This window comes from Coenobita brevimanus, chromosome 70, assembly GCF_032717465.1.
Source record: "Coenobita brevimanus isolate Jiangsu-jjx chromosome 70, ASM3271746v2, whole genome shotgun sequence".
Taxonomy (NCBI): Eukaryota; Metazoa; Arthropoda; class Malacostraca; order Decapoda; family Coenobitidae; genus Coenobita; species Coenobita brevimanus.
This window is the reverse complement of record NC_137023.1, coordinates 42,825,911-42,844,706: the sequence shown is the minus strand read 5'-3', so window position 1 is coordinate 42,844,706 and position 18,796 is coordinate 42,825,911. Positions and strand designations below refer to the sequence as shown.

The 18,796-nt window shown below is 46.0% G+C and overlaps 1 protein-coding gene across 1 annotated transcript in view; it reads right to left on the bottom strand.

The window, feature by feature from the left end:
* The window catches only part of LOC145406434 (epidermal growth factor receptor kinase substrate 8-like), a 104,006-nt gene extending 97,497 nt beyond the window's left edge, over positions 1-6,509 (bottom strand). The window contains exon 1 of the mRNA XM_080277589.1: positions 6,324-6,509. The gene's annotated coding sequence lies outside the window, so the exon portion shown is untranslated. The remainder of the gene's footprint in view (positions 1-6,323) is intronic.
* Positions 6,510-18,796: the final 12,287 nt, after the last annotated feature.

Sequence of the window (18,796 nt, the reverse complement as noted above, 5' to 3'; positions counted from 1 at the left end):
AGTGAGGCGGTCTTCATCTCGCTCTACTGCTCTCAGCCCGTTCTGCTTTCTTCTCAACATTTTTTTCTGTTCTTTTCTCCTCTTGACATTCTTTTACTCATTTTTTCCCTTTCATTCTCTCTCTCTCTCTCTCTCTCTCTCTCTCTCTCTCTCTCTCTCTCTCACACACACACACACACACACACACACACACATAAATTCAACAATCGACCTATTAATTTTTCACTACGATAACGTCATTTTTAATTTATTCGTGCAGCCTCCAAAAGGATTTATTCAGCTTAGAGGAGACTTTTTGAACTGGAAGGGTTAGGTATCGGTATAGCTTCCATTTGCACCTTCACTACGAGCGCTCTCTCTTAATCTGAATAAAATCATCTGGAGAACATACGAATATGGCTAAAAAAAAAAAATCATTGAGCTGAAAGGATTATCGAAAAAAAAAAATACTGGGAATCTAATTACTGTTTCCCTTACCAACTCCCCTGATGCCAGAATCACGAACAAATTGATCAATTCTTAGTCGTATATATATATATTTTTTTTAAGGAAGTACAAGGAAAAGTATATATTGTATGGTACGTGCAGGGTCCTCCCATGTTTCTTGTTCCTCCTACAGATACAAACCATAGTTATAAGAGGAAAATAATCGTATGTTCTATTTAATTTCTGCAGACAAGGAGAGGGCATTGCAGAAGCCTCACGTGTTCCTAGTTCTTCTGTGAAACTAAACCCAAGTTACGAAAGGGAATCGATCATAAATGGCCATGTTTGTAAGTTCCTCCCCTGCCTCTCCTTATTAGATAGCTATCAAGTGTTACCTTCAAGGCTATTCTTTAAACTTTTTCCATCCCGCCTCCCCTACCCCTTTTGGTTTTTATGTACCGTTTATGTGTTCCTTTTATGTTCTTATGACTTTCATGGATTATCAATTTCCTTTCAACATTTAGCAGAATCAAGCAATTTGCGGCATCAGTATTAAAATTCAAAGGAAGGTATAGTGGTGCAACATCGATACGCCCTTGGCTCAGGAAGGACATTCCGAACTGCAGATGTTAAATAAAAACCTTAAATATCTTTCAATAGGCAAAGGTACGAGGGTTTCCCTAAGCTAAAGTCCTTTGGTGCCTACTGTAACCTAATCTAACCTAATCTGACAACTTAGCTTAATCTAACACAGCAAAACCTAGCCCTAGCAGATTATGTGAAGGCCTCTCAGTGCCAGTGTGAAGGTTCGGGACAGTTTTCAACATATCTGGCAGAAATACGCTGTTAAAAAACAATATGGCCTCCCTGCCCCTGCATCACGTCCTTGTCCTCCTCCCCTTCTTCCATGTTTCCTGTTCCTCCTTGGTACCTTCCCACCTACCCCGGCTTCCTCCCTTCGTCCCCATGCCTTCCCTAGCTCTTCTCTCCTCCCTCCTCCCTACCCTTCTTTCCCTCCCTTCTCTCTTTCCCGATCCCTCTCTCCCTTCTTTTTAATTTTTTCCTTCTTTTTCTCCTCTCCAGATCCTATCCCTTCCCTACCCAAACTCCTATTAATTCCTTTCCCTACGTCCGCAATCCATGCATTCCATCCTTACTTTCCCTCCAGTCATTACTCCCTTCTCTCCATCCCTTTATCTTCATCTACTCCTTCCTTCCCCTACACTTCCCGTTTTTTCCATCCCTATCTGAATCCATTTTCATCCATCCAAGCCTTTCTCATTCCCTTCCCCACTATCCCTAACCCAGTCTCCCATCCCCTCTCTCTCCCTTTCCCAACATCCCTCCTCCTCCACCCTTCTTCCCTATCCCTTCTCTCTCCCTTTCAACCCCTAACCCCTATCCCTTCCATCCCTACATCCCTCCCTTCTTTACCTCCCCAATCCCCCCTCTCTCACCCTGAACCACACACAATAAAAGACCTAATTATGGTGGTGTGGGTCTTGCCGGTTACACCCTTATGCCACGCCCTCACACGCCCCCACTGCTTTTTTTTTTTTTTTTTTTTACTTTTTTTTTTTTTAAATCCTTGGATGGACCGAGTGTCAAGGTTGGGGTCCTCTGCAGAGTTCATTGTGTATAGAGATTCGGGAATTTAATGTCCTGCAGTGAATGTACAGTACGGTAGGGTACTCGTGAATAATTGCTTCCTCTTCCTATCGATATTATTCTTGAAATTAGCAATACCTAAGGTGTTCCGTATGAGCTACTTCCACTGCACTGTTAATCTTCAAGCGACTATAGAACCGGAAAACCTCTAACAATCATAACAAACAAGTCTTTCCTGAATAGTTTTCGAAATCCTTAAACCTGGGTATCTCTCAACTTTTTTATTTTTATTCTGAGGTGCCGTACAGTTTGTCCTGACTATAACCCCCTACGTCTGACTCTACGGTACGTATACAGACCCACTGCTTAAAAACCGACTTATGATGACCGACAAACCTGCTTAGATTTCGGTGATCATTTAAGTTTCATTAATTGGTCATTCTTTCTTCTTTTCGTGTCTCTAGTACCATGATTATTATCAGAGCTATTATAATTACCGTACCTTAAGTATATAATCTACATTGACAACGGTAGTGTTTGTGATGACCCACAGAAGTACGGTAACGGGCTGACGACTAGGATAACTGTTTAACACAACTGCGTACACAGACCTCATTCCCTGTTTGTCACCTTGCTCCTCAGTATCCTTTAGCTGTTAACCTTCAATGGGCTAGCTTAATTACCTTGCAAATTGACACTGACGCTGGGGTTGTGAGCAGTGCGTGACTCCGGTGCTCTTGAAGAGGTGTGTGTGTGTGTGTGTGTGTGTGTGTGTGTGTGTGTGTGTGTGTGTGTGTGTGTGTGTGTGTGTGTGTGTGTGTGTGTGTGTGTGTGTGTGTGTGTGTGTGTGTGTGTGTGTGTGTGTGTGTGTGTGTGTGTGTGTGTGTGTGTGTGTGTGTGTGTGAGAGAGAGAGAGAGAGAGAGAGAGAGAGAGAGAGAGAGAGAGAGAGAGAGAGTTACTATAGAAGGCTGAGACAAGAACTGAAGTGGAAGACAGAATGAGTACAATAAAGGGTGGTATATGGATAACTATAGGCAATCTACTGAGACAAAGACCTAAGCCGTGTTCCAGTGAGGTTAGGCTTCCCAACATCTCTTCCTTCATCGTGATTCGGCTTATGACATGTTTTTTATTTCTTGTGTGTTATGAGCTTTGAACATCGACATACCGGCACTGTGTATAATAGCCTGTACGAAGAGAATACTGATGGAGTGAGAGACTGGAAAGGGAGAGTGTGAGATGTATGTGGCACCTGAGATATGAGTGTTTGGGAAGTGAGACGGGTTTGTGGGGAGTGAGACAGGAGTGTGTGGGGAGTGAGACAGGACGTTGTGGGAGGTGAGAGAGGAGTGTGTGAGGAGTGAGTGAGGTAAGAAGTTGTAAGAAGTGAGGTAAGAAGTTGTGGGGAGTGAGAGAGGAGTGTGTGGGGAGTGAGACTGGGAGTTGTGGGGAGTGAGACAGGAGTGTGGGGAAAGAGGTAGGTGTGTGGGGAGTGAGACATAGATACATGAGAACTGATACATGGGTTTCCTGGGGAGAGATTCTATATAAGTTTGCGAGACTGGGAAGAGAAACACAAATAATGCGGGAAAAGGGAGCTTGCGTGAGAGGTGAGAAGTGAGAAGACGTGAGAGGTGAGAGGGAATGAGGAGCAGGAAGGGAAAAGGAGGGGGGAGGGGGAGGGGAAACTGCGTCAGTGTTGTGTTGTGGTGTGGCGTGGGAGGTGGGGAAGGTTACGTAGGATAGGCTGGACATCGTCTGCCTCAAGTTACCGTCCATTCACTAGCATGGCTCTCCTTTGGGATGAATAAAAATTGTCTGGTAGTAGAAAAAACATAATATATAAGCGTTGCTTTACACTGTCTTGCTCACTGTTAACCATGCAGTACTAGGGGTTCCCCTAGTGATGAAAATTGTTTGACGTTGGTTACATATACATATACCACTGCGCTGTTTTCAACGTCGCACTACCATAGGTCTCTCTTCAAGATTAGTCATTATCCGGCAGCAACAAAAATACATGAACATCGTAGTAGTACGGGGTTCATGGAAATCATTTCAACTCCTTCATTACCTAAAGGTTCTCATACGCTAAATAAATCACCGGTCGATATAAAAAAAAATAAATAAATTATGTCAACGTATACTTAATAAGTTAAACTTGCCTCAAACCATAGTCGTATTCTTGTTAGTCTAGGAGGCTCATTTAACCTCTTCTTTGTATGTTAATATTCATGTCCATAATATTTATGCAAACTATGTCGATACTAAAAAATAACTAACATACAAGACATGACGAGAATTAATAGCAAAGAGAGATCGATAACCTAAGCAACTGAGAATACAGCTGAGGGGTTAAGCTTTCGTCACTTAAAACGATAACACAATACTACCTTGCGATATCAAACTGATCATTAACGCGGCATTATTGCGATATCAAACTGATCATTAACGCGGCATTAGTACCATATATATATATATATATATATATATATATATATATATATATATATATATATATATATATATATATATATATATAATTTGTGTGTGTGTGTGTGTACGTACTGGCCTTTTTTTTTCACTCACTGGCGGCACGAGAAAAACCAGTAGCCTATGAAAAAACAGAGTCAGATATAATTCCAAAGATTATAGAGGCTACAGTACTAACTTAACACTACAATTCTCAGAAACTGATGATCAGTTCGCTGTCATAACTGGTATTTGTTTTTGCAGGATGGGCGCGAGGCATCGGAGAACTGTGAACTCTTATTTCCTTGTCTCTCTTGCTTACGATATGAAACTGATGGCAAAAAAACGTGAAGTGCGTCATCTTGCTATTTATGCAAATCAGGTCTTGGTTACAAGGCGATGATTATGCTTCTAGTTTTTTTTTTTTTTCAGAAAGAAGCGCGCAAAAACTTTCCATCTCTGTCTATCTCTATATTTATTTATTTACCGACATCCGTTTATTACATTATTTATCTGCACATAAAAATATGAGTTATGACCGGGAACTGACTGCTTTCCTATGGATCTGAAGGTCATACCATAGGTGGCACAGGAGACTCCGTTTTTCCCTGACGCATCATATGAATCATAGTCACAGAAACATACCCAAGCCTATTTTCAGCTTTGGAATATCAACCACCAACGGAATGTAGTATGAGGTGAAACAACAGGGCGAACTCTTGTCTCCGAATAAGCTAGTAGGCGGACCGTTTTCTCCCTGTAGTACGGTACCTTTATCAATGAAAGGGTTAATCCAGGTGTGGCGACTGTGATTACCTGCAGCATGACAGGTGGTGTGGCGGTGGTGGACGCGCAATGCCCAAGGTCGTCCGTAACACACACACACACACACACACACATTGACAACACCCATGAATGAAGGTAAAATGGACAATGGGGTGCCTTATGGTCGACCTAGACACTTCCCACGCTGAATTATCGACGCATTACGTGACATTATTAGTTGGAGTAATCGGATTTGTACCATGTTGGGTAAGCGGCCTTGTTTTTTTTTTTTTCTTCTTTTCTTTTACCCAAATTAAAGCAAAGTATATATTTTTGGTTTATTCTTTGACATTTGGAAACCTGAAAATAAAATCGAATCGCTGCCGAGTTATTATCGCTGTCTTTTTACTTGATGAAACCGTGCCACACCGACAGCTCTAAGAAATGAGTCTCCCTGTTTATTAGTCAAATCGACCCTCCAAACTCTCTGCAATTATCCATCAAGTGAATTGCAAGACGTTTGGGAGTTACGTCAGGTTAGAACAAACACGTATACTTCACTCCGCAATATGTATAAATCTTAAAAAAAAAAAAAAAAAAAAAAAAAATCGACCATAACAGCACAAAAAAATTACCTGCATTCCATCGCAAGTGTAGGCTAGGCTGTTAGGACATGTCTCCGGTACGACCCGATATTCTCCCACTGTATACAAATCTTAATCTACATAAGAAACATGAGTTTGGTCGCCCTCATGACAGAAATATATTAAGGAAGTCCTGAAATTCTCGCCGAGACTCGAGAGCTATGAACATTCCACTCCCACAATGACCCATATCCACCTGATTGACCAACCTCTCAGATAATTTACATTCTACAAACTACAGCAAATATCAGTTACCTATTTAGAGTCTTCCTAATACCACTAGCTCACTTCTTATCTCGCAGTTCAGGCAAGTGCACGTTATACTTCAATCAAAAGAACCAGGAAGGAAAATAAAAAAATGTAAACATGGGAGACAGGTGGATTTCGACAGGGACATACGTACTTACCCAAACTCCCACTTCCCGGTGTTGTGACCTGATGCCTTTACTGACGCATAATAATCACAGCTCCTGGTGGCACTTATGGATTCAACACGAACCAGAATGTAATAAAATTCACTGACACACCGTTCGGCGCACTAGACTACGAGAAAATCCGAGGGTAGGATGAAGCAGCAGCGGGGCGGGGAGACTGTCGCCCTGCCTCACTCTGGCAACTGAGCCGCGGGGAAGGGGAGGCTCATGAGCCCACTAGGGGCCCACGCCGCCGTCCACGGGGGACTCTCTCTCTCTCTCTCTCTCTTTCTCTCTCTCTCTCTCTCTCTCTCTCTCACACACACACACACACACACACACACACACACGAAAATAGACAAGCAGTCAGAAGCCATACACAGGCATGTGACGCACGCATAAACTTTGCACGAACGGACATACTGGGGGCAATGGGTTTGATGTTTTCATCTGACGGAACTGGGTCTCTATAACAACTTTACTACTGCGTACATGTCATATGAAATTCTATAGCCTTGATTTTGAGGTAGAAATTAATTTCCTTGGTTGCCACTCAAATCAATACTCCAGTCTGACTACATTCAGCAATTAAATGAGCTGAAATGATCACGGATCTCTATCAGGTTAGAACAAATGCACCATAACCCCATATCGATACGTTAAGACAAGCACAGACTAACTCAAACCTAGGACCTAAAGACCTTGGTGAAACCCACAACGTCCATCTCGAGCGTATTCATTCTCTCTCTCTCTCTCTCTCTCTCTCTCTCTCTCTCTCTCTCTCTTACCGTTGCCGGGAGGGGTAGCTCCCTCCTGTAACCCCAGCGGGGCTATATGGCCGAATTCATTTCTCCATTTCTCTCTCTCTCTCTCTCTCCGGTCTGTGTCAACATTGGAACATAAAAAAAGGTCAAGGAATGTATGCTATACGATTTCTGTTTCTTGCTCAAACTCACACACAGGGAATGCTTGTGTTACCGTGTGTGTGTGTGTGTGTGTGTGTGTGTGTGTGTGTGTGTAATTCACCGGGTCGGTCAGGATCACTTGATGGTCGTGATGATCAGCTTTTACCCTCCCGGAAGGGAGCTGAGAGCTCATATAGTCCGATCTAAGGGCAAGGCTGTGACCTTCACACACGCATACACCCGTCCCCTTGCTCAAGGGGGACAGTAACCACCCACTTCGTCAGTGAAACTTTTCGCAACCTGAGCGAGGCGCGAACTCCCGTCCACCAGTTGGCAAGCGGGAACGTTACCACTGCCCCAGTGAGCGGTGTGTGTGTGTGTGTGTGTGTGTGTGTGTGTGTGTGTGTGTGTGTGTGTGTGTGTGTGTGTGTGTGTGTGTGTGTGTGTGTGTGTGTGTGTGTGTGTGTGTGTAGTGCAGCCAAAACTGTAAAATACGATGAAATTTGGCAGCATGGTTGCAACCGAGTCACAGATGGACCCGTTTCAATTTCATTTCGATTGAAACTTTCAAAAGAGGTGTTTTGATTCTTTTCTTTTTATGCATGAAAGAAGGAACCAAACGCTAGAAACCCACAAGCTTGTTCCCTCCAAGAAAAAATAAAAACAAGATAACAGGAAACCAAATTCAAGATCCATCCATTTCGAGATGCCTGGACACACTGTGTTTAGAAACTGGGAGTCATAGGCAGTAGCAAATACAAAGTAAGACAGTTCCAGAGTTGACCTGTTGCATACATGAAAGACTGGGAGTAACAGTTAGCTCTTGTATCACAGAGCTGGACAGAAAAGGGGCGAAAGTTTGCTGTTAGACGGGTGCCACGCGCCCGCCGTAGTGAAGGAGGGATGCAAGCAGACAGTTCAGAGGAGCAGTGATCATTGAAGTAACTATAGAAAAGAAATAAAGATGCACCAATGCAGCGAAGATACAGAGTTCATGAGACCAAAAGCCTTTAACCCCACCTTGTTGAGAAGAGCTGTATGTGAGAAGCCTCCTCAAACATGAGAGTTGTACTCAACACAGGGGTGAATAAAACCCCTGTATAAAGTCAACAACTGCGCTGGGGTAAAGAAGGCACAGAGTCGGCTTAGCACATCTTATCTCGTGGAAGCAGACTTTACAAGAGAGGTAACAAGATGTTTCCGAGATAAACCCCGAGAGAATGAAACCCCAAGAATGTTCAAAGATGATGCACGATTGAGCAGGATATTGCTAAAAACTAGAGGATACTCCTGCGGAAGATTTTGAAGGGTCGCAAAATGTAAGAACTGAGTTTTTGATGAATCAAAAATATAAAACAATATTATTTTTACCCCAATCAGAGATATGAGCCACAGACATAAGGTTTGCCATAGCCTCATCCCTTGTTTGTTGAAGTAACTGCTGAGATGGATGCTGTTAGAAGAGGACAGAAAAGAGACGGGTGGAGACATCAGCTTATGAGTGGATAGAGTTGGGTGTACAGCTTGGAAGGTCATTGGTGAATAGAAGAGAGTTGGTGATAGGACTGACCCCTGAGCAACGCCACTATCAATAGCTCTAGAAGAACGATAGTCGTCTACGACAGCACCTACAGTATACGAGCAGAGCGACCAGAAAGGAAGCTAGAGCCTAGAGGCGAAAGCACAGACAAAAGGTTAAAACCGCAAGAGGGCAGTTTGGAAATAAAAGATTTTTTGCCAGACGCGACCGAAAGCATTTGATATGTCAAGTGCAATGGCAAAGCTTTCGTCAAAGTCACGAAAGAAAGATGGCCAGGAATCTGAATGGAAGGTGAGAAGATCGTCAGGAGCTCGAGTGGCACAGCATCTGCCCCTGCGTTGACACATAAATCGTTGGTTTCGAGCAAAGCAAAGCACGTTCCTGAAATGGCTCTCATTTGAACATTGAGCAAGTGCTGAGTGGCCCGATGGGGTCGTGAAGTGCTTATTTACATATATATATATATATATATATATATATATATATATAGAGAGAGAGAGAGAGAGAGAGAGAGAGAGAGAGAGAGAGAGAGAGAGAGAGAGAGAATATAGTATATAGATAGGTAGATAGATTATACTGCTTATTTTTAAAGACGCTGGTATATTAATAATTAATTACTCATTAATGGGCCTTTTCATTGTCCACACAATGCAATTAACATTAAGGTTCACATGGTGAAATAGCTTTTCAAAATTCATATCTTCACTTTTTCACATGACTTACAAACAGGACATTTCGATACTATGACAGCAATTCTCAGGTAATATAATATTAAATTAATCTAGGTTTCTAGGGTCGGGAGGCAGACAACGTAGGTTGGTGAACAGTGTCATGATAATCTGCTCGACTACCCTGGGGTGGTTTCCGCGTTAACGACCGCCCAGTCCCATTGTTGCTCCTACCTGAGCTGGCTGGACGTGTAGTTTAATGGGGAAGCGTACCGGTATGGGAAAACTTTCAGCTTTGCCCAACTCTGTTCCTATCTAGAAATGAAGCAGACCTGGAATGTAAATTCGACGGTTGTATGTTGTGGTCAGGGGAAGAATGGGGCTTAGCAAAAACGAACCGCCTTAATGACCTTTGTGTAGTCGATACACTATTAAGCCTTCTTTTTCCAGCCTAGCATGGACTATTGTTTATTTAATGTAGGTGATGAGGTTAGGGTGCTGACAGTGGATCGAGCTGGCTGGAAGAATACTGTATGGAGAAGTGTACGTCAAGGATTTGGCACTCCTGTTCTTTCCCGGTGAAGTGATAGCCATTAGACTGACTCTAGCTGATAGGTGGTATGAAGCGCCTAAGTGTGGATGTTGATGTCTGTAAGATGGAGTCAGGATTCCGGAAGCCTGAATAGTGAGGGAATGCGAGTGTGGACAATTCAACTGGATAAACTTTTGACCAGCCCATCAGGGGTCTTCTTGCTCTCTGGACCTTGCTGCACCCCATCCTTAAGCGGAAGTTTTGATGATGATGATGATGATGATGATGATGATGATGATGATGATGATGATGATGATGATGATGATGATAATGATGATGAAGAGGAGGAGGAGGAGGAGGAGGATTGATGATGATGATATAAATAGTATGGTTTCTGTAATGTGGAGGCATGTGCTGTGCGGACAGTGTTTTATAATTATGACCGTGCTTCTGATTAATGTTGTAATGTTGTCTGCTTAGTGTGGTGTTACGTTACAAGTGAATAAGTATGTTTTTGCATGACCCTAAACTGTATAGGTATGGGTGAAACCTCTGATGAGTGTTGTGGCTGTCTCACGATGGCAAATACGAGAAAGGATTGAAAGAGTGAGTTTAAAAAGCGAGTTAGAGGAAGTCGGAGAAGAGAAAAGGCGAATAAGAGAAAGTCAGAGAAGAAAAGGCGAATAAGAGCACGTCAGTGGGGAGAAAGAGCGAGTAAAAGCACGTGAGCGAAGGAAAACAGCGAGTAAAATCAAGAGATGAGTAACAGCAGGAGAGAAAATCAGACAGAGGGCAGGGCATAGGTGTGGAGAGCATCTGACCTAACACCGCCACTGGCGCTACGAGAACAAGGCCACCACCAGAGCTGTGTCTGCATTCAACTTCATAAAGTCCTCTTGTAAATTAAACCGCTTCAGTTTATATTCTGAGTGTCATTATCTTTAAGCCATCCACCTTTTTCGCTTATCTCCCATATTAAGTCAGCCGATTCTCTTAGAATCGCTGTCTCTCCTGTTTCAGCCGACGTCAGGCGATTTTATGCGGTCTTTGGGTGAGTTAGAAAAGTCTGTGTAAATACCAATACCATTAACTTTCTCACTTTCGGGACTCAGCATACTGTTCTTGCCGACATCGGTTAACCTCATTCACCTGAGTGAGTATGCACCAGAAGCTTGAGTGTTAAGTATCTAGAAAAGACAAAAGACTATCTTTACTCCGTCACTGAGCTTATTTTGAACTATAAGTGCAGCACCGTAACTGAGTCTGTGTGGGGAAAGGCAAAATAGTCATTTAAATTTCCCTTGGTTTGCTTGAGCGTCTTGGTATTTCAAAGTTCCGTTTACCTCTGATAAAAATTTTGAAGTCCCTTTTCTTGTCCTTTCTCTTCTTATCGTTTTATTTGGAGTGCTTCACACTGACCCCTGTGGTGAGAAAGTTAAAGTTAACTCGTGCAGTATATACTCCACATAACGTGTATCTGTAACATACTGACTCCTTGCCCCCTTTACAAAACTAGCCACGCCCCGTGTGAAATTAAATCAAACTAACTTCACGGGCATCTTAGTGACTATCCTTCCCTTCACTCCTCATAGCTTTATTTCATTATACTGTCTTTAACTTGGTCCATATTTCCGTTCTTTGCAGCTTAGGTTATGTCGCTCTGTGGCAGTAAAAGACAGTACTACAGTTCCACATCCTTTCCACAGCACTTCTTCACTCGCATAATATTTAAGTGTTAATTTATTGCCACATCTCAGCATTCAGGATGGTGAGATGGCAATTTTGGGCCAAGTTAGAGTAAATAGGGTATAGTTCTTTAGTGAAAACAGTTATGCCAATTGACTGCACAAGGGCCACTAAGGTAGATAACTAATACGGGCTTAAGAGACTAGGGAGTTCTGTGACTTCTAACCCCATCCCATCCTCTTAAACAGGGGCATAAGAGACTAGGAAAGGAGGTTCTGTGGCTTGTAACCCCATCCTCTTCCTATGTCAATACAAATCACTCAATCACTCAAAGGTTAGGCAGCACACAACGAAGGCCGAAGTTAAAGCTGGACTTAGCAATGTAAGATGTCGAAATGCAGCACCGGCCAATATCATATTAAAAATGTGTGTGTGTGTGTGTGTGTGTGTGTGTGTGTGTGTGTGTGTGTGTGTGTGTGTGTGTGTGTGTGTGTGTGTGTGTGTGTGTGTGTGTGTGTGTGTGTGTGCGTGTGTGTGTGTGTGTGTGTGTGTGTGTACTGCGCACCGTTCGGCTGCTGCGTCACCAGGGTACAACCTGTTCTCGAGCAGGGCAGCTTGTAAGCAGACCACCACGTATTGCACACACACACACACACACACACACACACACACACACACACACACACACTGCATAAAAAGAGAGGTGATAAAGACGTAAGGAAATTCAGTTTCCCAAAAAGGGCAACTGATCAGTGGAAAGCACTACCGAATGAAGTAGCGTGTGCCAAAACTATTCATAAATTCAAGGATATGTATGATAAAAATGGTTTAATACACGGGACAGTGCGAGCTTGACTCATTCCTGTAAAGATACAATTAGGTAAGAACAATTAGGTATGAACACACACACACACACACACACACACACACACACACACACACACACACACACACACACACAATATAAATACGGGAAATTAGTATTAAAAAACATGATAAAAGAAGTAAACCGCAGTAGGCCGGTTGGATGCAATGTAGCTCCTTGCTCCTGCAAGAGTATGACTAGACCACAGTGTAGACTCTACACTGTGGACTAGTCTACAAGAACGAGACAATGATGGCTAAGATGAAGGCTCTCTCCTCCACGAAAATAACTAATAGTTTCTAAAATGTGGCTGTAGAAGATTGCTAACAAAAACTATAATGATCTACGTGACCACGTCTCAGTGGTTCATTTCATTATTCAGAAAACTGATTGAGCATCCTCGCAATGCTTATTATGGCAAATGACGTAATGTGTGACGTCACTGTTGACAGCGCGTCTTGCCTGCTAGCGCCCCTTGAGGCGGTAGAGGGAGGACGAGGCGGGGCAGGGAGGGTGGCGGCGCCCTTCATTCATCTCCTGCACATTCCACACCCAGCCGCTATATCTTCCGGATTCCTTAGTGGACTGGGCGTCAACGTGACTCAACTACAGTGCCCGTGACATGCGCTTCTGTGCTAATACTTGTACATACCGTACATTCAACATTCATATTCATTACAGTTTAATGTGTTCTGTACTTAAATTAACATATTTAGGCTGAAATGAAGTCAGGAGGGGCAGGGTCGGGAAGGAGACTTGCCGCTTTCTACACATCCAGGTGAAGTCGGCCCTTGCTGCTGAATTTGGCATTGCCCTTGCCACTCCTGTGCATCTGCCTTACAGGAATGTATCATCTTCCTTATTACTTAATCTTGCATTATTCTGCTAGGTTTCGTGTTTAGCAATGGCCATAATGGGAGTAGTGTGAAGCCGTACAGCCTTCATCTTCCACTCATAAGAACTCCGCCTACCTGCAGATTTCTCTCTGGGGCTCGTGAGTCGCGAGCGGGTCCACACGGCTGACTCTTGCTTAGCATCATCTCCCAGAATGAAGCATTAAATGGCCATTGAGGAACATTCCTCTCGGATCACTCGCTTCTGCATTTGAGTTTTTCTTACTATAACTCATCCATTCGTATACGTAGTGTTATTTTACTGAAGCTAAACCTTGCTGTAGGTCATAACACACGTCAGCATTCCACTACACCTGAGTCTATGTTTACTTTTTTCTTTTTTTTGCTTGTGTATAAGATTGCATGTTTATACTATTGCCCTTTCTCATACAGCTACCGTACGCTTCACAGCCAATCCACAGTGAATGTTCGAGTGAAATAATATTGTAATGCTGTGTTTTTAAGGCGACTTCTCGTCGTAAAAACACGAGCACTGGAACGGGGTCCTTTTACTAGACCGGATGTAATGCACTAACAAAGGAACAGGGCATAAAAAGAGACAGTACACCGAATCACATCTATTGCTTAAGTTCTACTTATTACAGTGTACATACAACAATATTTGACACATAATAGAACAGAGATACAATATTACACTCGTTTACATAACCTGATCCAATATACATTAATACAAGGCACAGGGCAGTCGTGGATATGTTTTACTGTTACTTAGAGGAGATATCACTTCACTGTGGTTGTCAGTTTGGATTAATTATCGTGTCACTGGTGGATAATAATAAATGGGGGAGTCTCACTTTGGTTCACTGTGATCGGGAGTCTGTGGCGGAGATATTACTATAATAGAGGTAGGGTGCGTATGGCGACATCCGACACTGTCACTAAGTCGCGGGGGAGCACTTCACTTGCCTTTCGGCTCACTCACGCACCTACCTCTAGTTCCACAGAAAACTCCCCGTTTCCTTCCTATAGAGGGTGACTGAACTGTTTAACGCTTGCACACGAATTTCTATGATACCACTGTTTAATATATCTTTTATTAGACACTGCCACTGTGCATTGGATCACTGTCACTGTATTCGGGGTCACTGTCACTGTTTTACCCTTGTTTCTTGGGTGGTTAAGTCACTGGTACTTACTGTCAGGGAGGCTCCCTTGTTTGGGGCCTCGACCTGAGGGGCGGCTCCTTCCTAGGGCCGCGCTGGTGGGGTGTAGGGAGGCCCTGTGGTCTGGGGGCCTCGACCTGACCGGGGGCCCTCGGGACTAGGGCCGAACAGTCGGAGGATTCGGGCCTGCTTCCTCTGCTTCCGGGGAGTGAGGGAGCCTGGGTCTCCGTTGTCGTGGACTGCGATGGAAGGCCTGGGCGTCCTGGGACTGTGGGTGCTCAGGGGGAGAGGCGCCGTCAGGGCTGGGCTGCGGCAGCGTCTCCTGTAGGGCTTCGACAGGGCTAAGGAACGCCCGGGTGTGGGCGGTAAATCCACTATCGGGCCTTGCCACCACTCTAACGCCTCCTCTTGGCCAAGAAGCCTGGATGGCGACGAAGGGCTCCCCGAAGGGAAAGAGGCTAAAGGGAGACTCATGCTCTTCGTGGTTCCCTGAGTGTGTTCATAGGGCTGAGTTGGGGCTCTACTTCCCCTAGTGTGGACTTTGGCTGGAGCCGTGAACTTGCCCGGCGTGCGAGGGACACCTATAGGGTGATCGAGGTCACCCTTTCGCCGAGGCAAGAGGCCGTCGACGTGGTGTTCCTCCCGCAGTAGGAGACAAGCCGGAGTGAGGGGCTCAAGAGCCGCACTCTCTCCAATACGGACAGATCCTACCGTCAGGGAATTCTCCACCCTGGTACGTGCCCCAGCCGGAGCCGAGTGTCTGCCCGTACGGGAAACGACTAACGGAGAAACGGGATCACCCGTCTGCTCCGGCGAGAGGCCGGCGCTGAGTCGCCGCTTCCGTAATTGGGTAGCGCTACACGTACGGTAGCAGGGTCTCTCTACCCTGGACCATATTCTGGCCGTAGCCAAAGTACAACTGGAGAGGGATGCACACAGGCAACTCTCTCTCCTCAGCGTGTTAAGGCCGGAGCCTGGGGTCACCTTCCCCTTTACACACTCTGTCAGGCCGTAGCCTGTGTCTATTTCTCTCTTATGGCCGTAGCCTTGGGCCTCTTCCTGCCCTTGGGCCTCTTCCTGCCCTAGAGGGTGTAACAAGACCGTCAAGACGGTGTTACCTGGGACTGACCTCTTTTCAGTCCCACCCCTGGTGTGACGGTCACTACCCCGCCTGCACAGTAGTTCAGTTTGCCTGAACGCCTGGGGTTGGGGCACTTGCGGGGAATAGGGGCTCAGGGTCGGGATGCCCCGATGACCCTCGTGCCCGAGGTCACTAACCTCACCGGTGTGTCCTCCTGGGGTGGTGGTGGGGTGGCGGCTCGGCGGTGGTGTGGGGGGTGGTGAGGTGGGAGGTCCTGTGGCAGGCATGGCGGGCATTTTAAATATGAAACACAAGACGATTTCCGATATAATTATAGTAAACTGCCTTGGAGTCTTGATTTTCCTGTAAGGTGGTTAAGATCGTTGATAAATAAAGAGCTTGTTCTAAAGTCTTTGCTACCAGGTCCTAATGCCCTAATTATGTTGCCTTGCTACCAGTATAGGAAGACTACAGTGGGTCTTCAGAAAGATATGTAGGGCATCAGAGGCTGTAGTCAGAAACTTTCTTGACCGTATAAGCTTGAAATACCAGCACCAAGAGGAGACCACAGGGAGGCGCGGAAAGGGCCCGAGTAAGATGGGTATACGTCCTCCGCCACCATGTGCCCCTCTTCCCCTCAACGGAGCCCGTGGGAGGTATGCCACCCCGCTGCACTACTCTCTACCCAGACCAGCACTTGCCAGGATCAGGGTTGGACTCTTGTAACCAAAGTCCCAAGTAGGAACGCGACAACGTCCACCATGCTCATCGGGGAAAGGAAGCCCATCGTGCTCCTTCCGTCTACTGCCTCCTGTAGGACCGAGACAACACCCACCGTGCTCGTCAGGGAGGGAACACCCACCGTGCTCGTCAGGGAGGGAACGCCCACCGTGCTTCCCTCACCTACAGTCCCATGCAGGACCACAATGACGCCCACCATGTTCGTCAGGGAGGGAACGCCCACCATGCTTCCCTCACCTACAGTCCCAAGCAGGACCGCGATGATGCCCACCGTCCTCATCGGGGAAGAAACGTCCACCGTGCTTCCCTCACCTGCAGCCCCCACTAGAAGCAGGACCGCAGCGACGCCCACCGTGCCCGCTGGGGAGAGGACACCCACCATGCTCCTCTCACCTGTAGTCCCATGGCAAGGCAGAACTGTGGCGGCACCCACCATGCCCGTCGGGGAGGGAACATCCACCATGCTTCCCTCATCTGCAGCCCCCACAGGGAGCTGGACCGCAGACTCCCACCGTGCTCGCCAGGGAGAGGACGCCCACCGTGCTCCTATCAACTGCAACCCCAGGGCAAAGCAGAACCGTGGCAGCACCCACTGTGCCCATCAGGGAGGGAACGCCCACCATGCTTCCCTCATTTGCTACCCCTGCAGCACCCACCGAGGGCAATGCCCCTTGCTCACCTCAATCCTCCAGAGGCCGAGCTGGATGCCCCTCTCACTCTCCCCACACCCCAGGGGACAGAGCTAGCTCCCTAGCGGAGTCGCTGCTGAAGAGGGTCTGGAGTGGCCTCACAGTGAGCCTGGGGATATGCTCACTGCAGCCAGCGCCCATAAATCACCAGTTGCTGCCGCACTCCTGGAGGAAGAGACACTGCTGGCAGCCCCTGACGGCCTCTCAACGAAGGCGAGGCTGCAGCCTCAGTCACCAAGGGATGCCCCAAGGACTCCCGGCCAAGACCTTCCCAGACCAGCCAGCAAGCCATCCTCCACCAAGAGTAGGCGCAAGGCAGCGTGCCTACTCGCCCTGTTTGGCCCCAGTCCCAAGGGCCAACACACTCATCAAGGTCTCCAGGGAAAGGCCTCCCTCTACGCCGCACCGCAGCCCACACCTGATGATCCGGTCTACAACAGTGGTCCCTGAACACTTCACACAAAATCTTGAGTGAATAATGACGTGAAATATACGGCACTACAGCGTTTTGTATGGTAAATATTAAACTGCTGTTGAGATTTATGTATCGTTAAACTGCCAAGCTCATTTATTACAGAAGCGCTGACGTACTATCACGGGCAAGAGTAGGCCTACAATCTCTTGTCTGCACTGTGTCAGATCTTTCACATTTTCATTCTTCCCTGAACGTCAGAAAGTATTCTTCCTTTTCGTGCTTCATTTACTGTCTGCCTCGTACACTTCACATATAAACACATTTCATGTACTGCAATATCTTCCATCACCACAGCCAGACGAGTGGTGTCGATCAACTTACGATCTTGATAGTATTTTTAATTGCTCATTCCTGTTATTGTAACCAATAGCCCCCAATTTAGAACCGGACCTTCTTGTAGGGTGAGTGATAGCCAAAACTAACACTTCCTCGTGTTTGCAAAGCACGAACTTATAAAGAAGTGTCTAGAGAGTGATGCAAGTGAAAATGCGTGTACTGTAATGGTTGCTTGTGTGTGTCAGAATATGTAGGCAATATGCCATCGATAGAACCAACAGGGAACAAGCATACACAAACCTATGAAAGGGCATACACTACCACACCCACTTTCTTTAGGCTCCATTTCCTTCGTTCTATAGTTTTGTTAGGTCTGTACGATTATATGGTATCATTTCATCACCATAAAGGAGTTTTGGGAGTGCTACTTCCTTCCAGTAAGTTTTTTCCTGTGAGAAGTCGATTTGAGCTCATTTTCTACTAGTGTTGCATTGGATTTCTCTGTTTTCTCACTTCTCTTATTTATTCTTGTTGAAAGTTACCACAGTATCTTCTTTTATTGGTGAAATACCCGCGTGGCGGGGTGAACCCGATACCACCACCCCAGGAGGAGAGTATGGGGGGGTGACACCCACGCCACAAGCGGACGATGCAGAGGCTGGCTTACCAGGCTCACTGTCCAGGATGAAGCGACATACCTCTCCATGTGAACCGGCGCCCCTCTTCCCCGCAGCCAGATCACCTGGCAATGTACAGGGAAAGTACACTACTCTTCAGAAGTGGGAACACTCACCAGAATCGGGGTGGGACTTGCAATGGCAAAGTCCCAAGCACACCCTCAGACGCCAAGTCCCCTGGATCGGCCTCCTGTTTAATAGAGGACTCATGAGGAGCCTCAAGGGTTGCTATTCCCCTACGGCAGGAGGGCACGCTCCATCGGAGCTGTGGCAAAAGCCGAGAGAGTTCATCCGACCTCTTCCTCCCACCAGCAC